The sequence below is a fragment of the Eurosta solidaginis genome, chromosome 2 (genome assembly GCF_040869045.1).
Source record: "Eurosta solidaginis isolate ZX-2024a chromosome 2, ASM4086904v1, whole genome shotgun sequence".
In the NCBI taxonomy this organism is placed as follows: domain Eukaryota; kingdom Metazoa; phylum Arthropoda; class Insecta; order Diptera; family Tephritidae; genus Eurosta; species Eurosta solidaginis.
In genome coordinates this window covers 65,282,049-65,306,442 of record NC_090320.1, presented here as the reverse complement: position 1 = coordinate 65,306,442, position 24,394 = coordinate 65,282,049, and the positions used below count along the sequence as shown (strand labels likewise).

The following is a 24,394-nucleotide window of genomic DNA, read 5'->3' as shown; positions in this document are numbered from 1 at the left end:
AAGAAAATTTGCGCAATTTCTGCCCCGTTTTAACAGCTAGAAGCTTAAAATTTCACAAAATGCTTACGTATATAGCATATATTGATGTCTGAAAAAATTATTGAGATCGTGTGTATATATAGTATATATCTCATACAACCGATTGTTCAGATAAGAAACTTTTCGCAATTTCTACCCCATTTTAACAGCTATAAGCTTCAAATTTCACCGATTGCTTACGTATATAGCATATATTGTTGTCTGAAAAAATCATAGAGATCGGTTGTATATATAGTATATATCTCATACAACCGATTGTTCAGATAAGAAACTTTTCGCAATTTCTACCCCATTTTAACAGCTATAAGCTTCAAATTTCACCGATTGCTTACGTATATGGTATGTATTGTTGTCTCAAAAAATCATAGAGATCGGTGATATATATAATATATATATGATGGTATATATAGTATATATATATAGTATATATATATTTTTTTTGCGATTTCGGCCTCATTTTAACAGCTATAAGCTTCAAATTTCACAAAATGCTTACGTGTATAGCATATATTGTTGTCTGAAAAAATCATAGAGATCGGTGGTATATATATTATATACTTCATATAAACTGTCATTTTTGCCCCTTTTTTACGGCTAGAAGCTTCAAAATTCATCAAATTTCATCAAATAGTTACGTTTACGTAATATATTTTTGAAAGACGTGATTCGTAGTCATAGTTTTTACATGCAGACCACAACAAACGTGAAGCTTTGCATCCTCACACAGATTACCTACCTATTTTTTATTTTATATTTATCTTAAAAATCGTTTAGATATGTTCAAATTTCACCAAATGCTTACGTGTATAGCATATATTGTTGTCTGAGAAAATCATAGATACCGGTGGTATATACAGTATGTATCTCATACAACCGATTGTTCAGATAAGAAACTTTGTGCAATTTCTTCCCCATTTTAACAGCTAGAAGCTTCAAATTTCACCAAATGCTTACGTGTATAGCATATATTGTTGTCTGAAAAAATCATAGAGATCGGTGGTATATATATTATATACTTCATATAAACTGTCATTTTTGCCCCTTTTTACGGCTAGAAGCTTCAAAATTCATCAAATTTCATCAAATAGTTACGTTTACGTAATATATTTTTGAAAGACGTGATTCGTAGTCATAGTTTTTACATGCAGACCACAACAAACGTGAAGCTTTGCATCCTCATACAGATTACCTACCTATTTTTTATTTTATATTTATCTTAAAAATCGTTAAGGTATGTAGATCTGTTCCCTATATATTTCTTATCTTATACATCCGATTAATCGGAGATTACGAGCGGGATAAAATTATTGTTCAGCCCCATTCATGAAAGGTATGAAGTCTTCGGCACAGCCGAAGACAGTCCCTTTTTTACTTGTTTACTTTGCCAATGGAATACACTCGTAAAATTGAAATTTGCTAATCACCGCAATGTATATGAACAATAAATAAATACCCGCACAGCGATATCAACGCGCATGCGCAACTTAACTCTCGACTGTGACAACAAAGTAATTGATGAAGTTCTCAACCTAAACACGCTACCACCACACACTTTGCCATGTAGCACTACAGTGGTGTGACCGCCAACTGGTAGTGTTCAATGCAACAGACGATAATATACAGTGTATTGAGTGCGCTCAAAAAAAAAAAGGAAGTTAAGAACTTCGAAAAATTGTTACCGCCTAAGCCATGGAACCGAAACAAGTTATACAATTTGCGAACATGAAGAAGTACTTAACTTTCGTCCGATGATGTAACTACCTAAAAAAGAGACACACCCATCAGTAAGTATATCTAAATGATCAAGACGACGATCTGAATCCTGTTACTCATGTAAGTATCTTAGTTTTTAAGATACCTCGATAAAATTTAGCATGGGAATGTATTTTCGTTTCACATTATTCATCTGTACGAACCTATAGGAAAAAAGTAACTTCCTCTCTTGATAAGGACAAGGACACACCGACTGAGAAAGTATTTTTATAGACACTCGAATAAGGCGGGAGAGAGCTCAACTGCGTTAGGCAAAACAGGTGGCTAAGAAAGATCAACACGCCACCCAGCGGGTTTGGAGGTTTAGAATATTTCCGAGGCAGGTATGCCTGTCGTTAGAGGCGACTAAAATGGGAGCGTGTCATTATTCTGTACTACAAAATTGTGGGTGACAAAATTCTGTAAATTGCAAAAAAATTCTGCTTTCTAAAATTCAACTTTTTCAAAATTCTGCATGTTTAATGCGCAAAATTCTGCTTTATTTAAGTTTTGTGATTTTTGTCATACGTAGAAGGGTATCCTACGCAGAAGGACATTACCGTGGCGGTAGCCACGGTTATACCACACACCCGGACTTGGCATGGCGTAGCCCAGGATTATTTTTTATAAGCGCGGCCGAAGGCCGCCTATACAGAAAGGTGTTGTACGCAGAATGACTGTACATGGCGCAGCCGGTGTTGGATCGGCTTTTTCCAGAATATTGACGTCCATAATATTGACTTCCGGTGTTTCTACTTCCGGAATTATGAATGCATGACCTCTTTAACATTGTTAACATTATATTTTAATACAGAATTTTGAAAGCAGAATTTTAAAAAGCAGAATTTTATAAAAGCAGAATTTTGTTTTTAGAATTTTGTACATACAGAATTTCGACACCAACCCGACTAAAATACCAAGTTGAGTCAAGGGATTATGTAGTGAAAGTTTTTCAAGGGGTTGTCAGCGCAATATATAGCTTCTCCAACCCAATTGTAAAGATCACCTACCTGTGGCGATTCCTGTTTCTTTAACAGCCGAGTTTCTGGCTTATGGATCTAGGGAGTGGGAGAGCAATATGGTCCAGAAGGTGTCATGTGGTCATGCATATGAAAGTACATGCATATGAAAGCCTTTCAAAGGGATTGCAGGTTACGACATATAATACCGAAATTAAGGTACTTTTCGCCAAAACTTTTGGTACTAGGCTGACGAAACTTAAAGCGGAACTAATATGAATTTTGCATTTCATCTTTTATCGAGAAAGTACTTACGACCATAAAGAACGAAAATACACATTCACGAGACTGAAACACCACGCCACTTTGAACGGGTATAAGCCGAAACTCGAAAAAGCTAGACAATAGAAAGGTAAAGTCCTCCCACGACGAACAAAGAGCACGATCTCTACGTCTCTCCTCATACCTCCCCATGCATGGTCTGGAATCGTGAACCATGTCGAGAAAGGATGGGACAGATACAAAAATTCTTTCGAAGGTTTTCTTTCCTGCCCGTGATACGGCGTGAATAAAAGAAGGTGCTGTTTGTGTTTTACGAAAAAAACTACGCTGGCTAGGTCTTGTTATACGAATGGATGAAGACATTCTGGACCCGAAAGTATTCCTATCAGCAGCTATATTTGGAAGAGGCAGGTATAGGGAAACCTAATATCCTTTGGTGGTCCCAACCAGCGTCAGCTCCCTAGAAGCAACCAATTTTAGCGATGTCTGAGAACGCTAACCACTTTTGATTGCACCTTATATGTGGACGTTATACTGTGCGACGGTCGATCAAGCGAGCACGCACGCCAAGAAATGAACATTTGTAAGACTGCACGTAATGCCAGTTCGTGCGACGACATGAAACTTTGGTCTTTTGTTAGTTACATTATGGCCCAAAAGTGGCTGTCAGGTGAAACGCGACTGTCATGACAGTTGGTAATGGTTGTTTTGTGTGTTGTCAGTTATATTCATTACGTTTTTGGCGCTTGAATTGCCGCTGCTATTTAAAAAATGCTTTTCATGCAGTTTTGAAGTTACTTTTCGTTGTTGTTGTTGTTGATTGCCGATTGTAATATGTATTCCACGATCGTTGACTGGAGACCACTTACAACTTTTGACTGCAATAATTTTTACTTTATCGAGTAGCCGCGCAATAACAACAACAATTACAACAGGCCAACTGAGCAACATGTTCGCTTATTCGTTCGCATAAAGGTTGATTGTATGTATGTATGTATGTTATAATTGTACAATGCAACAAATAGCGCCTTCAGACAAACGACCATAAAATGTTGACATAAATTGAATTTGATTTATGAGCGCATTTAAAACGCAATCAATGCAACGATAAAAGTCACCCAAAGAATGCACCAATTGAAACACGAAATTTTTTTTCGTTTTCTTAATGATTGCACTCGAATACGGTTTGACGGGGCGGTGTTGGTGCGTAGGCGCATGCATTTCATTGCAAGCGGCAGCGTGTATGCAAGGACAGCTGCACTTTGTGTATATATACTATCACATGACATGACTGACGATGTGACATTTGAATAAGTAAAAATGTTGCATGCCGCTAGAGCGGTCGCTTGATTGGTGGGACGGTATACGGCAGGCTGTGTGCTATGTCCTTTAAATGTCTTGGCATGGACATGCAACTCGTTGTCTTTGGCATCGTGGCCAAAGCTATGTCAGCGATGAAAATGTGGCAGCTGTGCCTCAAGATTACCACTTCAAAACGAAGACAAGTAAGAGCGATTAAATTAGTGTGACTTAATGGGGACATGATATACACAGTAGTTAGCTTTGTAGAAAAAGAGCTGCCACTACTCCGGTTTTGTAAAAAAAGGATTTCTTTCAGATGTCCCGCTTTTTTGCATTCAACTGATTGTCAGAGTTTAAGTTATAGAGAGAAAAATCCTTCTTTATTGGTAGAATACAACCTTGTGTACTTGAATTTGGACATAATCTGCATAACCAAAGACGAGTGATTAAGCCACCTACCAATAAAGCTCGTCCCTCATTTCTACTATGCCTACAACTCACCCGCGATAGATCTTCGGTGCAAAAATTAGATAACATATCGAGGGTTGAGTGGAATACAACTTCTTCTCGGCTGCCAGTTCCAAAGCACAATATCTCCAAATATTTTTCAAATACGTCCCATCCTAGAATGCGGTTGAACAAGGCCCCGTCTCAGATTTTTTTTTTTCATTAACGTCAAAGTGTTGCTCGCGTTTCTAAACAAATACTGAGAAAGGGCATTTTCGAATTGGCACCCTGAATCCAGATTGGTAAGGTTACTTATTGAGTCTGAATATGTTTACTTTCAAAAAGTGCTGGGGTTCCTGGACAAACTCCATATCTGACGACGTTTGCTTTAACGTCAGGTTCAGCTCGCTCGAAGCGTCCTTATTATGATGAAGCGTTTAGGAAGCATTTAACTTTGCACAGGCAAACGATTAAAGTTAGTGCCGTCCTCTACCTCTTTGGTCTCCGTTTTCGTATCGTTTTTCACAATATTCAAGATTGAATTCTGCTGTGTTGTGAGTCCCGTATATCTTGTTCCCCTTTTTGAAGCACAGAGAAACATTACCAGCAGCTCAGCACATCTTCCGCATACCGAACACACATTGTGTCATCCACTTTTTATTTGGTAGTTGTAGCAGAGCTTAGAGGCAGCTCTATATGTGGGCATAGATACGTTGAGTTCTTTCAATGCTTAGTCGGTATATTACGGATGCAGTGGGCGTATTGCAACTTTACTCATATCGGGATGCACAACTTTACTTTTTTCATTGGGGTTTTGCAATGTCATTGCACTTTATAACTTTTATAACACCATAAAGGCGATTTATTCGGTTGGTCCCTCATAAATTTGATAATGATTCTGAATATTTCCCTCTCAACAGAATACCACTTTTAAGCAAACATCAGATGCTGGTTCGTTACTGCGTTCGTCTTAGTAGCTAGTGGGCCGCAGTTCCAGCGATATATCTCTTTTGCCTCTAAGTCTCAAGTTTTTTCACCGTAGGCACTGAGGTTGATCCACATCATGGCCTTTCCGAATAGTTAGCTGGCTGATTGCTGTGAATACTATGTAGCCCTAGAAGTGGACACCTTATCATTGTGATTTTGGCGCGGCAGGATGACTTTTTAAGCTCGGAACTGGCAACACCGAAATTCTCCATGTGTCCATGCTAATGCCACGCTTGCCACAGTCCGATGGAAGACTCATGAATCATCTGGCAAACTTTTCTCTCGGATGCATCTAGGGTCACTTCGTTTACTTGTGATAGCGGCTATAACACCGCACCAAATGTTAGCACTTGCACGGGGCCGCTGAATCACTTCCCGTTGCATCGGATATCAGAAAGAGTTTCGTTGGTTATATGATTTGCCTCATGATTAATGTAAGGTTAACTTTGACAACGTGAAATCGAGATGTCTATCCTGTACGCGTCTGCTATTAAATCAAATTGGTTTGAGCACTATAGTTGGTCTTGCTTCCGCGGGAAGGTCCCCTTCAAACCTTGCGATATTATACCAGATTTTAGACTATGGTGCGATTTCTTTAATGAGTTCCTTTCTCTGGAGCATGCAGTGGCTGGCTCATGCTAATGATGGCCTGGGCTCTATGTGGTTGGGCACCTATCAAAAGAAGAAAAATAAGATGTCTATTTCTTTATTTGACAACAAACCTACACGGTGTTCCCGACGTAGTATTACATTGTGTATCAGCACTGCTAGGTATAAGAATTCTCGCCCTTCTTCATGATCGAGCCAAGTTTAGCAGCAGGCACATACGGTTGCTATAACACGAATGCGGCTTATTTAATGTTTTTTTTTTTTGCATGCGGACGTGCTTTCAACATTTCGTGCCGCACTCAATGAGTTGGACATGAACTCATACTCGTGCAATGTAAGCGCCTACCTCTTCGGCTTGGGTGTGGCGTGCAACTGTAGTAAGTGTGCCTCAACGATAATGTGGTTGTACACCAATATAGCGGACAATGATTTCACTTATTGCAGCCGTTAAGTCAACACGAATTAGCACATTTGCATGGCTTCTGACTTTTTTTTCAATCAAAAGCAAACAAAACAACAACATTGAGAATTGACAAGTTATTTTTTGCTGTCGCCGTAATGTTTTGTGCTGATTGTTGAAATTTGTGCAAATTGCATATTTAAGCTCGTTTAATTCAAGTTTTATTTGCTGGTTTTTTTGTGTTGTTGTTTTGAGAGCGATAAAATTGTCAAATTTGACAGCTATTGTATGCACCCATTTATATATATGTTTCGTTATGCAATGTACATACGAAGGTATAACCTCCAACCGAATGTTGGGTTACGGCTTCTTGATGGGCAAACTTAGAGAAAAACTTAGCACGTTTACCAGATTTAGATGTTCCTTAAAATTGGACTCTGCACCTTCTGTATCGTTCAAATCATTGAACTGTCGAATAAAAGAACTCAAATGTGATGTATGTATATAAAATGTGCTTTATTTACAGCACCACTATCTTCACAATGCCTTCGCGTACTTCACCTATAACGTGTTGTAATCGAGCTGGTTGAATCTTTCCCTGACTGCGCTGCTTAAATACTCGCAGTTGCTTCGTTCGCCTTTTTCTCTTAGGGTCTAGATTTTTTGCGCGAACTGCCTTCTCGATTAATTGCTTATTAGCTTCTCTCATATATCTTCATCTCATATTCACTGTTGTCTTCTATGTATATGACCAGCGGTGGGCACCACTACTGCCACTGTGAAATTGTATAGAAACGTAACCTTCCCAATTACGACTTCACATGTCAATTCTCCCTAGATTAATAATCACTATCGACTGCATGCAATCTTGTCCCATGTAAAAAGGTTTACTCAGCTGTTGACCAAATCATGCGTCGTATCAAGAGTCAGCATCTGCTCCTTTCCATCCAGATATAACGGGACATTCAAAAGGTGGAGCAAGTTCTTGCTCCTTGCATCTGCTTGCTGTAACTCAACCCCTTCAGCTTTGTGTTTAAGTCCACCCCTGCTGCATTGATATGCAATGTGACCCGGCTTCACGCGCTTGAAGTATTGCATTTTTAGTGCTTTCAATATTGTGTCCACGGAGTCTGGCTTTTCGAGTACACCATGGCGTGCTATGAATGCTGACTTACCCAAAAACAAGGCTGTTTACTGGGTCAGTGCATGTGATATAATTTCAGCTTAAATCTCTCAGTTTTTACCCTCTCGGTGTATTTAGAGGGTACGTTCGCATTTGCCATATGTGCCAGTCTTTAGATATCCGACACAAACTCCCGCAGGGTCTCAATAACTTTTCAGAAGCGGTTCTGTAACTCTATTTGGTATAACTGCTTTCTGTGCTTGCTTTCGTAACTTCATCAGACAGCGGCCATCAATGCTTCATAATTGCTCCGTTTTCCGTCTGGAATGGTCTGCCAAGTTTCAGCAACATGCCCGTTCAATGCAACGAATAGAGCGGTAGTTTTATCTTCTCCATTCCAGTTGCTCGCATGGCAGAAATACAATCCAAGCGCTTGCAAAATTACTGTTTCTTGAACCCAGGTTCTTCGGTGTGGTAGTCGGAGCACGCTACCACCACACCGCGGCAGCCGCTAAATATTGAAATTTGAACGATTACGCCTATAGATCCGAAGATTACCGTCCGAAACACGGAGACCCGCCATAAGACTCGAAGTCTCCTAACAAAAACGAGAGGGTTGGCAGCCGGCGGTCCATATCCTCCTAGAATGTGACGCAACCTTAAGACGCAGGGCTAAGTTTATGGGCTCACCATAGCCAGAACATTCCCACATTAAATCCCACAAGCCTAGAGAACTGCTAGGGTTCATCAAGTAATTCGGCTTGGATGAGGTGCTGTGAAGGAGGTGAGGGCACAATAGATCAATGGTCGCAGTGCCTCTATCTAACGGAGAAGGAACGAGCATATTGTTGTCGTTGTGGCGATAAGTTTGCTCCCCGAAGGCTTTGAGGAGTGTTATCGATGTGATGGTCCTTTGCCGGATACAGATCCGGTACGCTCCGGTAAAACAGCACCATTAAGGTGCTAGCCCGACCATCTCGGGAACGATTTATGTGGCCACATCAAACCTTCAGGCCATCCCTCCCTCCCTCTCCACCCCCAAATTCCATGAGGAGCTTGGGGTCGTCAGAGCCTGGTCTGTTGTGAAACAGGATTCGCCGCGGATAGGTGAGGTTGACAATTGGGTTTGGAGAAGCTATATATTGCGCTGGCAACCTGAAGGGTTGCGCTACACAGCCCCTTGATTCTGGTATTTTAGTCGCCTCTTACGACCGCGGGTATATTCTGACCCCTTAACCCGCTGGGGGCAGAACGAGCATGTCGTGCTTGACTGTGTCAAAATAGGCCAAGCTGCACTAGTACCGTCCTATGATGAGTTTTAATGGAGTTCAGAACGGTGGTAGTGATATGCACTTCACGGAAGTCATGCCGATGGCGGGATAACCGAAAAATTTCGTTTAAATGAGGGAATCATACCGGTTTTAAACGTTTTCGTTACTGACTAAAGGGATAAAATCGGTAGATACTGGCTGGGTTTCCGGTCTTTGGTAGCGGGTTTGTCCTTGCCATTCTCCGTTATTCTGGAATCGCAAAGGCTTTTAACGACTAGTAGAGAACATTTGATAGGCTGCTGATGCCTTCATGGACAAGGTGTTTTGGCATCGGCATAGTTTTCCGTCTGGGACTATTGTACTTTTCAATGGTTTCTTTAACCTCTGTTGAGGTAACGGTGAGGTGCGAATCGTCATGCTTGTATTTATGTGCCAGTTGATTTGGACGATATGTAGCATTGTCAACTGAAGTATGCATTGCAAATTGGCTACGAAAGCACTCGCCCATTTCCTCGAGTCCGACAGATGAAATTCTAGTCGAATAAATTATTCAAATATTAAATAGTATGAATAAACCCAAAATTTTAGTCATTGAACTATTCTAAAGCTGACTAGTATGAATAACCCCACAAAATTCTAGTCAATTAACTGGAATGTTTGCTGACTACTTTGGCTTTTGGCTGCAGGGTATAAAATGAACCGAAAAAGTGAAAATGTCTATTGGTGGTGGAGTTTTTCCTCTGTACTTTCTTACATATTTAGTGCTATGCGACGACTTATCCAATAGTTATTTCGGGATTTTCCAAACATTTATAAAAAGTCGAAATTGTTAACGACAGCTTTTGAAAGGGATTCAAAAGGTTGATAACCTCAATAGAAAGCTTCAGAGCTTCAAAACTGCCGCAACCTAATTTTCAACCTCACCTACGCGAGGGAAATTCTGTTACAAATATGAATGTACCATACACATGTTTAGCAAGCGAGGCTCTGCCGACCCCAAGTCCCTCGTGGCAGTAGAGGTTGGGGTGGGGGGGGGGGGGGGGGGGCGTATGGCCTAGAAGGTTTAATGTTGTCATATGAAACGTTCCAGAGATGGTCGGGCTAGTAACTTTATGCTCCTTTCTTACCTTCGCGGAGTTTCTTTATCGTTAATACAACAACAACAACAGCTTCAGAAAACTCTGCAAGGTAAAAATCTTTCTGGACCTTTCGTATGTTTTATGGCATAATACCGCCTTCCTGGAATTTCTTTTGATAATAAGCTACAAGATTTTTCTTTACTGATCAGCGATCACCCAAAATATATTTAAAAGAATTCGAAAGTCTACTAAAAACCAAATACCCCCGCTAAAGCTGGTCATGTTTATCCGTTGAATATCACTTTCCGTTGTTTTTTTTTCTCTAACTCTCTTACGTAGCCATATATACGACGAATGTAGGAAGGCACAAGCTTGTCAATGCATAAATATTTCAAGCTGTATTAGTGGCCGCCTAAGGTGCGCCATTGAAAATGTCAAAACTCATTAGCTGAGCTTAGAAATCGTCGCTTAGTTACCAACATAAATAAATAACTCACTAAATGAGTAAATGACCAGATAAAGTGAGTATTGAAAACATTACAAAATCAAATTCGGCAATCATCAAATAAATATGTAAAAAGAAATCGTAATGACTGCTGACTGCCTACAGGTGACTGAAGCTATTAATTTATGTTAATTGTAACATTTTTACCGCACACAAATACATATAGACAAATCTTATTATGGTAAATAACATGTTTTCTTTTCACAAATAATTGAATTGAAGCTTTAATTATATCTACATTCATACATATTTACACGGCAGCTGAGTGGGCTATAATTAAAATCTCATGATCGCAGTTAACAATCAGTTCAATCTTAACGTTATAATCAAATGAGATTCATAAAAATCAAAGTGTTAATACAAATCAGAAAAACTTTAATAGATGCGCTATTATAAAAAAGTGCTAAACGTAAATATGAATTATTCAAATTAACACCATTTTTAAATATCAGTTCTAAAATGTATGATGCTTCGACGTCAAATACTGACACAACAATACCGTAAAGAGAAATAGATGTAGATATTATTGTAACAAGATTAAGCGAAAGCGAGACTGGCTAAAGAGATACCCAGACGTCAGAACTGCGAGAGCGGGCTAGTTCTGCTAGGCTATGTTAAAAGAACTGGACAAAGCAGTAGCATTCACAGCCCCAAACTTAGGCCACCACTGTTATGCCTTAAGCGGTAGGTAATAATTGGTCAACAAATTTAACTTACTTAATCGCTTAACCGTTTAAACGGTTATGGCCAGGGACGGATTAAAGATTTACGAGGCCCGGGACTAAAATGAATATGGGGCCCACTTAAGGGGGTAAAATATAATCTTTTTATACTCAGCGTACTTTGCGCACAGAGTATATAAACTTTGATGGATAACGGTTGGTTGTACAGGTATAAAGGAATCGAGATAGAAATAGACTTCCATATATCAAAATTATCAGCATCGAAAAAAAAAAATTTATTGAGCCATGTCCGTCCGTCCCTCCGTCCGTCCGTTAGTCCGATAACTTGAGTAAATATTGAGATATCTTCACCAAATTTGGTACACTAGCTTACCTGGACCCAGAATAGATTGGTATTGAAAATGATCGAAATCGGATGATAGCCACGCCCACTTTTTATATATATAAAATTTTGGAAAACACAAAAAACCTGATAATTTAGTAAATAATACACCTAGTATGATCAAATTTGGCATGTGGACTGATATTGAGACTCTTGATAAAAATTTGAAAACATTTTTCAAAATGGGAGTGACCCCGCCCCCTTATCATAAAATTAATCTTAAAAATATTATTAATCATAAATCAAAAATCGTTAAAACTATCGTAACAAAATTCGGCAGAGAGGTTGCCTTTACTATAAGGAATGATTTGAGGAAAAATGAACGAAATCGGTTAAGTACCACGCCCACTTTTATATAAAATATTTTAAAAAGGGTCGTGGACGAATAAAATAAGCTATATCTTTGCAAAAAAGAGCTTTATATCAATGGTATTTCATTTCCCAAGTGGATTTATAACAATAAATAGGAAAAACTGCAAATTTAAAAAAATGGGCGTGGCACCGCCCCTTTTATGACTAAGCAATTTTCTATGTTTCGGGAGCCATAACTCGAAGAATAATTAACGGATCGTAATAAACTTGGGTCCACAAATTTTCCCTATAGCAGGAAATATTTCTAGGGAAAATGAACGAGATCGGATAAAGACCACGCCCACTTTTATATAAAAGATTTTAAAAAGGGTCGTGGACGAATAAAATAAGTTATATCTTTGCAAAAAAGAGCTTTATATCAATGGTATTTCATTTCCGAAGTGGATTTATAATAATAAATAGGAAAAACTGCAAATTTAAAAAAATGGGAGTGGCACCGCCCCTTTTATGACTAAGCAATTTTCTATGTTTCGGGAGCCATAACTCGAAGAAAAATTAACGGATCGTAATAAAATTTCGTACACAAATTTTCCCTATGGTAGGACATATTTCCAGGAAAAATGCACGAGATCGGTTAAAGACCACGCCCACTTTTATATAAAAGATTTTTGAAAGGGTCGTAGACGAAAATAATAATCTATATCTTAGCGAAAAAGAGCTTTGTGTCAATAGAGTTTTACTTTCTAAATTGAATAATAACATTAAATTGGAAAACACTAAAATTTTTGAAAATGGGCGTGGCACCACCCCTTTTATGACTAAGCAATTTTCTATGTTTTGGGAGTCATAACTCGAAGAAAAATTAAAGGATCATAATAAAGTTGGGTACACACATTTTCCTTATAGCGGAAAATATTTCTAGTAAAAATGGACGGGATCGGTAAAAGACCACGGCAACTTAGATATAAAATAAGTTTAAAAGGGTCGTAGACTAGAATAATAAGTTATAACTTAGCAAAAAATTGTTTTGAATCAATGATATTTCACTTATCAAGATTTATTTTAAGAGGAAATGGGGAAACATTTTTTTTAAACGGGTGGTGCCACGTGTTATGTAGAAAAGTAATTTATCTGAAATGAAATGTACAATTGAAGCTCACGCTGAGTATATAATGTTCGGTTACACCGGAACTTAGACACCTTTACTTGTTTTTTTTTTTTGAAATAAATAAAAACTGTTATAATTATTTTTATTATATATTCTCGCAAATATTTTTTCTTTCGTACTTATATATTAAAAACTATAAATTATTATACAATTAAAAATATTTTTTTATTGATTTTGCTCTGGCAAAGTCACTTATCAAATCAGCAAAATCAATCGACCGAAGTAAATCAACTTCAATGCTTTATCTCATCAATGCGGACAATCGTTCATCTAACTTAGTTGATCGTGTACGCAAATACGTAATATAATATAATTTATGCGAGCTCGCGGGTCCCTCCCGATGCTGGGGCCCGGGGCTGTATCCCCTGCTAGCCCCTCCTTTAATCCGCTCCTGGTTATGGCCGTCCAACGAGGCGCGCCAGTCGCTCCTTCTCTCTGCCAACCGGCGTCAATTGTTCACACCAAGGGAGTTTAAATCATTTTCCACCTGGTCCTTCCAACGGAGTGGGGGCCGCCCTCTACCTCTGCTTCCATAGGCAGGTTCCGATAGAAATATTTTCTTGGCCGGAGCGTCATCTTTCATTCGCATAGCATGGCCTAGCTAGCGCAGCCGCTGCGCTTTAATTGGCTGGACTATGTTGATTCTGCCTATAGCTCGTACAGCTCATGGTAAAATCTTCTTCGGCACTCGCCATCGCCAACGCGTAGAGGTCCATAAATTTTTCGAAGAACTTTTCTCTCCGCACTCCCAGAGCTGCTTCATCTGCTGTTGTCATGGTCCATGCTTCTGCACCATATAGCAGGACAGGTACGATAAGTGACTTGTAGAGTATGATTTTCGTTTGCCGATAGAGGACTTTACTTTTCAATTGCCTACCTAGTCCAAAGTTGCATTTGTTGGTAAGAGTGATTCTTTGCTGGATTTCAGAGCTGATGTTGTTGCTAGTGTTGGTGCTGGTTCCCAAATAAACGAAGTCTTTTACTATTTCGAAATTATGGCTGCCAACAGTAGCGTGGTTGCCAAGGCGCATATGCGCAGACTCTTTTCTCGATGACAGCAGGTACTTCGTTTTGTACTCATTCACCATCAAACCCATCTTTACCGCTCCTTTTTCCAGTTTGGAGTAAGCAGAACTGATGACGCGGGTGTTTAGGCCGATGATATCAATCTCATCAGCATACGCCAGTAATTGCACGCTTTTATAGAATATTATTCCAGAGCGGTTAAGTTCTGCAGCTAGTATAATTTTCTCAAATTAAAGAAATTGCACGATAGGGTTCACCCTGTCTGAAACCTCTTTTAGTTTCGAACGGCTCGGAGAGGTCCTTCCAAATTCAGACATAGCGGCATATAGGCAGCTCCTCTTCATGCTGTCGAAGGCGACTTTAAAATCGACGAAGAGGTCATGTCTGTCGATTCTTTCTTCGCAGGTTTTTTCCAAGATTTGCGCGTTGTGAAAATCTGGTCAACAAATTTAACTATCGCCCTTATTTCGAGCTTCAAAACCACACAGCAGTCAAACTCCTCCTACTTCGTGCTGGACAGTGGCACAACAAATTTTGCACGCTTATCTACTCCTCAGTGCATCTGTAGCTGTGGCAGTAAATGTAAGATTCGATGCCCATTCTAGCGGTGTGAACACATTTAAAATAGTGATCAGTGATAACCCTCTCCAAGGACGATATCGCTGACTGACCCTGAAGTCAAGATATTGTGAATGCGGTATAAGAAGGCCAAATCAACCTTGATGACTAGCTTGCAGGAAGCACTGACCAATGCAAATTTCTCGTGCTTACAGTGTTAGTGCTCGCACAGAATTCAAAGGAGGCCATAGGTGTACCCACTAAATCTATTTAGGGAAGGATGTTAGTGGCCGTACCCCTCCTGGATAGTGCATGTGCTCAACAGTTGCCGTCGATATCCCTGTGTGCAGCTTTTATTTTAAGAGCGGTACTGAAGTACTGGCTCATCTCATTGCGAGATCTACCTAATTTAGAGATCGACTTTGTGTTGTCGGCACATAGTTTCAAAGCCTTTAGCGTGACCTGGCTGTCCAGGAAAACAATAACCCTTTTTCCGTCTTTAGGCGCAGGTGATAAATGATTTAAAACACCCCGTGTTACTAACATTTCCGATTGATATACGCTACAATGGTCCGCAAGGCTAAGGAGATCTCTAGTCCCAGGTCCGGTGAAAAATATCATACCCACCTTACCATGCAATAGCACTCTGATGTATGTTGCCGGGAATGCTCACTATGCAGTTTCTAGTGAGTAAGGAGATTAAAGAACATCTGGGCGTAAAAGGTATAGAGTATTAGATTGAGAAATTCTTTATTTTTGATGTTTGACTAGTTTCGCTGTACTCATATTTCTGCTAAAAAATGCATAAGATGATTTCGCTAAAGTATTAAGACACATCAACAATTAGGTGGCTATTTCAAAGAAAATAAATTGTAATAAGTTAAACTACAAAATACTACACTGAAAGAAAAAGACTGGTAAAATCAACCGAAATACGGGTCAATTCAACCGAAATTTCTGTTAATTTTTATCCATCGCAACAAGATGTTGAATCAACTGCGCATAAATCGCTGATTCTTAATTGACCGTTTTAGTAGTCAAATAAACAATAAAGTTGTTGCGACAGCTTTGTACGAAAGTACCTATGTTGCCATATACATAAATAAATAAATAAATGTAAGGCGCGATAACCTCCAAAGAGATCTAAGGCCGAGCTTCTCTTCCAATTTGCGTCGTGCTCCTCTTGATTTTCCCTACAAGGCAAATGAGTTTTCACTGAGAGCTTTTCATGGCAGAAATACACTCGGAGCGCTTGTCAAACACTGCCGAGGGGCGACCCCGCTTAGAAAAAATTTTCTTCTAATTGAAAGATCTTATTTCTAAAATTTTGATGTTGCTTTGCCAGGGGTTCGAACCCAGCGCATACGGTGTGGCATGCGGAGCACGCTACCATCACACCACGGTGGCACTTACTAACCGAACGTCAATTGGGCTTACATCAAATATGCTGGCACACATTAAACATTATACACTTTATTATTTTGTTTTATTAAACACACTTTCACCAAATTTTATAAATTATTATTTATTAAATTTATAGTTTTGAACTTCGCTTTACAAATAGTTGTCACAAAACTGATTCTCAATTGTTTCAGTTGCAGCTCAACTCATTCTCAATTTCTTCTCTCGCATGTAGAGTTGTCACACGTGATTGTTTCGAACAAAACTTGTAGTATAAATGTTTGACATAACATTTTAAATAGAGAACTTTTAAATTATAGAAAAGTAAAGAATCAAATCGCTAGAAGGTAATTCACCACTGGAGTAACTTTACATGTAATTCGGCAAGTTTAATTTTCGTAACATTTTAAGTTGAAACGATTCCAAAACAACTCAAACTTTTATGTTGTCGGAAACATCAACATTAAAAAAGGATGTTTTTTATTATTTTATTAAATTCGATCGCGTGAGTGAAAATTCGTAAAAACTTGAACAAAATGTTACTAACATTGGAAAAATCCTATTCGTTCAAACAAAACTTTTGCAACAACAGGGCGCAATTTCGCATTTCGCTTGGAGGAGAAGTTGCAAAATTGTACCTGATAAATAGGTGTCCCGATATCTCACAATTTTTTGCACAGTAAATTCATAAAAGGGTTTTTTGTTTTGTGTTGATAACTGAAAAACTAGTTTTTTGTTGTTTTCCCATTTTGTGTGTTTTTTCAATTTGGTGGCCTTCTTCTTTTGGTATTTTTTTAAAACAAGTGGCACCATCGTCATAAGTACAAAGTAGAGAGCGCAGTGAGCGTAAAATTCTCTTTGAAATTTGCTCATGTATTGACTGTTGATCGCTGTTGAAATGACTAGTGAGATCAGTTGTGTTAACAGAAAAATCAGTTAGATTGACCAGGAATCTGTAAGTTTTACAGAATTTTGTTAACTTAAGAGCGACAATTTCTCTTCTGTTGAAATGAGAAAATAATTTGTTCGTTTGGCAAAGAACTCGGTCGAATTAACCATAACTCGATCAATTTTACCAAATCTCCGTTAAGTCAAGAACAACAGAACCGATTTGTTGATTTTACTAGCACCATTTCTTTCAATGTACACCGAATTAGCAGGTCTCATTCTTATCGAGTCAATAATATCGGCTTAAGTTGATTCTGAGTCGTAATTCTATTTAAAAAAAATGTGTCCCAGTTTTATTTATGGCTAGTTGCATATATTAATAAGCTAATATTTATTTTTATAAATCACAGAATACATTTTAAAAACTCAATTTACTATTTGATTGCCTAAGTTTTGCGATTATTTTATGAGCAGTGCTACACACACATTTAACGCATACAACACATATATCTATGCACATAAAATCATTACCAATAGAGCCCAGCAGGGAACATAATAACCATGAACAGATTTATTTTGGTTTGTAACTTAGAAGTTGAAAAGCCAATGTTATTAAAGCTCCAAATTTCAAGGAAGAAATAGTCAAAAACCTGCCAGAAAAAGATGATTTCCAAGTTTTTGAGGAAACTAACGAAAAACACAAAACAATTTTCGCAATTTCTGAATCGATTGATCAGGAATTAAAGATATTTCAAAAAACTACAAAAAGTGAAATGTGGCAAAGTGAATTTTTACATGAAGTCCATCTGCATCTCTAATATATAACTGAAAGCACAAAGCTGGTTATATAATATTCGGTTTCACCCTAACTTAGACTTCCATAGGTGTTAGCAACAGCTACTTGTCTGGTGGAGGGCGCTAGATAAAAAAAGCAATCAACAAAGGCTTGGGAATATCAGCCGCAGTGAGCAGCGCATCTCAGGAAAGGTTAAACGTAGTTTCCCACTTGCGCTCTTTACAAATGTTCGTGGAGGAATTGATCGCGAAACGGGCTCTACGGTATCTGAAATACAACCAAAGTCAATATTAGGATGTTTAAACGGATTCAAATGTGAACATCACACAACGACCATATCACGGCGCTTTTTGATTTCCAAGTGCTGAACATAAGATAATAGATAGTGGTAGGGTCATTAAAAAGTACATAAACAACTCGAAAATAGAAAAAGGAACTGCAGCTAAAATGTGTTCAAAACATCTGCAGGCAAATGAATCTAACCGACTTCCTGATTCATGCGTATCTTCTAGGCGGATGTCTTTGCTATAGAATGAGTAGCCAGACTGCTCCAGGATAGTCCGATCCCAGACACTAATGTAACGAACTTAATCGACAACCAGGCCACATTAAATTCATTAGAATTCAATATATTAAAGTCGGATATCTTGCGGAGGTGTCGGTCCTCGCTGTCGTCCATAAGCCATCTCAATGCCTCCATTTTCTAGGTACCTGTCCACAACAATATTGAAGGTAATGAATTTGCTGATCAGAAGGCCAGGAAGTGGGCTTACGCGAGGCAAACAGCTCCGTACGACCGCCAGTGGGTTATCTCCTGAGAAAAATTAAGGAATTTGAGATCAACGGCGCACTTGCTGTGGACCAGCCGGGTTTATTGCGAGATATCAAGGTTCTTAGGTCCTTTCCTTTCTAAGCAAAATAAATCTGCAGTGATATGACTCATATTTTTCAGCGATAGGTTGAATTTGGGATGAGTCGCAAAGAAGTATGCGACTAATGCCAGATTTGATCTCTTTGTATGCGTTGAGCTGTTCGCTTTTGTTTGAGCATGTCCTATGAAATACTAGTTGCACCCTGAAAGGGAACGATAGGACCAATGGACATTTTAAAAGCAATATTAAAACTTGCAAAGGCTTGTTAAATACATCTAAGTAAAACAAGTAAGAAAGGCTAAGTTCGGGTGTAACCGAACATTACATGCTCAACTGAGCGCTTTAGAGAAATAAGGGAAAATCACCATGTAGGAAAATGAACCTAGGGTAACCTTGGAATGTGTTTGTATAATATGGCTATCAAATGGAAGGTATTGAAGAGTATTTTAAAAGGGAGTGGGCCCTAGTTCTATAAGTGGACGCCTTTTCGAGATATCGCCATAAAGGTGGACCAGGGGTGACTCTAGAATGTGTTTGTACGATATGAGTATCAATGAAAGGTGTTAATGAGTATTTTAAAAGGGATTGGGCCTTGGTTCTATAGGTGGACGCCTTTTCGAGATAACACCACAAAGGCGGACCAGGGGTGACTCTAGAATGTGTTTGTACGATATGGGTATCAATGAAAGGTGTTAATGAGTATTTTAAAAGGGATTGGGCCTTAGTTCTTGGGTGGACGCCTTTTCGAGATATCGCCATAAAGGTGGACAAGGGGTGACTCTAGAATGTGTTTGTACGAAATGGGTATCAAATTAAAGGTATTAATGAGGGTTTTTAAATGGAGTGGCCCTTAGTTGTATATGTGAAGGCGTTTACGAGATATCGACCAAAATGTGGACCAGGGTGACCCAGATCATCATTTGTCGGGTACCGCTAATTTATTTATATATGGAATATCACGAACAGTATTCCTGCCGTGACTCCAAGGGCTTTTGATTTCGCCCAGCAGAAATTTGTTCTTCTAAGTAATATGGTAGGTGTGACACCCAATTTACAAAGTGTTTCTTAAACTTATATTTTGCGTCCAAAAACCTATCAAATCACCATGTTTCATCCGTTTTTCGTATTGGGTATGTAATTATGGCATTTTTTTCATCTTTCGAAAATTTCGATATCGAAAAAGTGGGCGTGTCATGGATTTCGGCCATTCTTTATACCAAGATAAAGTGAGTTCAGATAAGTACGTGAACTAAGTTTAGTAAAGATATGTCGATTTTTGCTCAAGTTATCGTGTTACCGGCCGAGCGGAAGGACAGACGGCCGACTGTGTATAAAAACTGGACGTGGCTGCAAACCGATTTCGCCCATTTTCACAGAAAACAGTTATCGTCATAGAAGCTATGCCCTTGCCAAATTTCACAAGGATTGGTAAATTTTTGTTCGACTTATGGCATTAAAAGTATTCTAGGCGAATTAAATGAAAAAGGGCGGAGCCACGCCCATTTTAAAATTTTCTTTTATTTTTGTATTTTGTTGCACCATATCATTACTGGAGTTGCATGTTGACATAATTTATTTATATACTGTAAAATTATTCAATTTTTTGATAAAATTTTACTTTTAGAATTTATTTTTTAAAAGTGGGCCTGTCCGTCATCCGATTTTGTAGTTTTTATTTAGAACACATATATTAATACGAGTAACGTTCTTGCCAACTTTCATCATGATACCTTCAACGGTTGCCAAATTACAGCTTGTAAAACTTTTAAATTACCTTATTTTAAAAGTGAGCGGTGCCACACCCGTTGTTCAATATTTACTAATTTTCTACCCACCTACCAAGTTTCATCGTTTTAGCCGTCTTTGGTAATGAATTATAGCACTTTTTCCTTTTTTTCGAAATTTTCGAGATCGAAAAAGTGGGCGTGGTTTTAGTCCGATTTCGTTCATTTTAAATAGAGATCTGAGATGAGTGCCCAGGAACTTACGTACCAAATTTCATTAAGATACCTCAAAATTTACTCAAGTTATCGTGTTTACGGACAGACGGACGGACGGACATGGCTAAATGAATTTCTTTTTTCGTCCAGATCATTTTGATATATAGAAGTCTATATCTATCTCGATTAGTTTATGCAGTTACGGGATATTGTTATGCGAACAAAATTAATATACTCTGTGAGCTCTGCTCAGCTGAGTATAAATATGATTAAGTCGTTAACTCATTCCAAGATATATGGGTCGACGATAATGGAACATATGATCCAAGTCTTTTAAATTCTATATAGTGCTCCGCAGGGAAGCAACTGTTCTAGAAGGCTGTTCGTGCAAAGTCTATACCAGTGGTCGGCAAAAATTTACATGTAAGTGGATTTGTGAGAACGAGACCATGAGGATCCTAGCAGAAAATTTAAGCTTATGTTGCAACATGCAGAATATTAATTTTTTGGTACAGAAAGAATATAGGGGCTTGGGAATTATTTCCAAGTCCCTATATTCATCATTGCAAATATATTGGTGAATACTCGCTTAAAAAATCAGAGCAGAAGTTAAGTTTTTTTTTTTGTGTATAAGAAAAAAAGAGAGTCCAGAATGGAATTTCTCCAACTCACATTGATTTGTTAAGTTATTACCTATTACACATCCTAGTAGTTAAAATATCAAACTTATAAATGTTTGGACGATGAGTAAATTATGGAAAGACCGTCTTACCAGTTGCGTTTTTCCAATTGTAATATTTTTCACAGGAAATCTTAACATTTATGCGACAGCCGTGCGCAGTGTTTATTCGTTGTTGTCTCGCCAACGACTCAACGGTGGAGAGTAAAAATATGTGTGAAGCAAGTCTGGCACAATTGGGTTATGGCGCGCCGATCCTACGAGAAATATGCGAACTAGGCAACATAGAGAATAAGGGTAGCGCAACATGAGGAATAATAAATCAGTTTGATTTTAACACGCTATTAGTGAAGTACGTGAGTATTGTAACAGTGAAGTACTACTGCCACAGTAGAGTTATAAATAAAGAACATTTTGCCAAACTGAATATTTCAGTTATCTAATCGACAGTTCAGCGATTCGCACGTTAACAATGGCTCTGTTAGTCATAAAGCGAAACTATTAGTAAACAAAAAGGCCTATTTGCTTTGGTTAAACCTTTTATAATTTGTTCATATAAATTTACATAATATCCGTTGATTCCGAAATGCACTACAGAAAAGCTCGCAACTTCAGAACCAGAAACTTTACGTACATGGAATATAGTATACTCAAATATATACAAAAAATATACTAAGTCTCAATTTTGTAAAATTTATACATTTGCAATTATAGTAAAATCGTTGATATACGACATTAATTGCCTTTATTTCATGCCTTAACACGATTAGCCTTAATCATTGCATTATTCGTATTTAAACACATCAAGCTATTTATTGACGGTGTAGCAGAAACGCCATAAACGGTTATAAAATTAAGTAAACAGCGGTAAAAACCCTTTACTGCGACTAATAATACCTTGAATGACTTAACATATGAACGGCTGGCAGTAAAATGGAGATTTATATTAAAAGGGAATAAAAGTTAAACTTATTAACATATTAGGGGAGTTCAGGATTATGTGCAAATGGTTTAGCATTATTGTATTTGCAAACTGGTGTAGTATTTTTACACAAAGCACTAACAAATTATACGGCATTACATTTGCTACGTCATGCCAAATACGCAACATCAAAAACCATAGTTCATATTTTCAACATTGAACACCAAATCAGCAACTGTGAATAAAAAACAAATGTGAAAAAGAAGAATTTGAAAATGAAAAAAGTTGTTAACAATCCGTAGCTGACATATATTTTCCTTTACAACGTTTTCAATATCAAATGCACAAAATTATGAAATACATTATTGTAAAAAGGTTATAGACTACAGGGTAAATAATGAAAATAAATTGTTTGTATGCTTATATAGTTTTCGTTTTATGAACTTGAAATTCTTGCTCGGCTTTTGAAATAAATGTTTTAAATACATATGAGGATAATTCTTACATTACCAAACCGGCCCATTTTCTCAAAGAGAGAAAGTAGTCTCGAATAGGCTTGCCAAAATAAAAACCTCTAACGAACATTTTGAAATCAAGCACGAAACAAAAGAATCTTAAATCAAGTAGAATTTTTAATATCCGTTTGTCTTTATTTAAGTAGTTAGCTTTCAAATTGAGAACTCTCTTCTCTACTTTAATATTATCTATCTCATGCCATTTTGTTAGATCTGAGCGTTCATCGAGAGAAATGAAGCTAGTGAAATCAACAACTGCTGTTCCTAAATTAACAGAAATTCAGTAAAATTGATGGAATTATGGTTTCATTGGTATTTTTAGAGTCAAATTTATAGCTGTCAGTTAACACACCTCCACCGTGGTATAATGGTAGCATGCTACGAGTACCACACGCGGTAATCTTGGGACCAAAGGCCTGGAAAAAGCAACATCAAAATATTTAGAAAAAAAATGTTTATTTGTATTCTTTAAACAGAGCTGTGGTTTACATTTTATTATTAACTTTTTTTTGTTGATTTGGCTATTAAAACGTGTAATTCAGAATCAACAATTTGTGCAAAGTTGATTCAACAACTACTTGCGATGGATAAAAATTGACAGAAATATTTGTTGAATTGACTTGTAATTCGGTTGTTTTTTCCAGCTTTTTTCTTTCAGATTATGCAACTGAATAAAAGCTGACACAAGCAGAAAAGATTTGGCTTCTACCATTTGGGATTATATCACGTCACCCTCTTAATATAACGCAATATTCACAATTATTTCAGGCATTGCATTCCTAGCAGCAGCAGCTTTATTTTGACGCCAGAAATGGTAAGTTTCAGCTTTTGAAAATATTTGAAACCACATTTTTAGTGAATTCTCCAAGACAAGTTTGTTTTCGTTAGCTTTTTTTATCATATTCATCGCCAAAATCTAAGAAAATGTAAAATTTTTTAGAATTGTAACATATTTGGCGAATATAAGCAGTTTCGATACGTCAAAAGGACGACATATACATACACGTTGAAGATAGAAGGCAACAGAGAAAATTACACACACATGTACACAGCAACAAAGAGAGAGAAATGAGAAATAAATAAGAAACTATAAGATACATAAACGAGAAATATATAAGCAATTTTTTCGAGTTGGTTGTTCGCGAAAATTATAGACCCTGGGAGGAGCAGGTGAGCGAGGCGAACTTAGAGTATAAAAGCAGCGCAGCTCAAGTGATGGTCAATCAGTTTCATGTGAAAAAGTTGTAAGTGAAGTACGCGAGCAGTTTAATTGTGAAGTATTACTACCATGGTAGTGTTTTAAATAAAGAAAAGTTTGTTATAATGAATGTTTGAGTTATTTAATCGACAGTTTAGCAATTCGAACGATAACACAAGGTGAAGAATAATCAAGAGTTTCTTAAAATTCGCTACAATATTGTAGCCTTATCCACATCAAAATTATTGTACAATCCTATTTGGTATGTTTTTGAGGACTAACCTTGTTTTTGAATCTCA

General features: G+C 37.8%; 1 protein-coding gene across 1 annotated transcript in view; it reads right to left on the bottom strand.

Moving 5' to 3' along the window:
* Window positions 1–21,632, bottom strand: part of LOC137241523 (uncharacterized) — a 47,435-nt gene extending 25,803 nt beyond the window's left edge. Inside the window, exon 1 of the mRNA XM_067769118.1 lies at window positions 21,554–21,632. The gene's annotated coding sequence lies outside the window, so the exon portion shown is untranslated. The remainder of the gene's footprint in view (window positions 1–21,553) is intronic.
* Window positions 21,633–24,394: the final 2,762 nt, after the last annotated feature.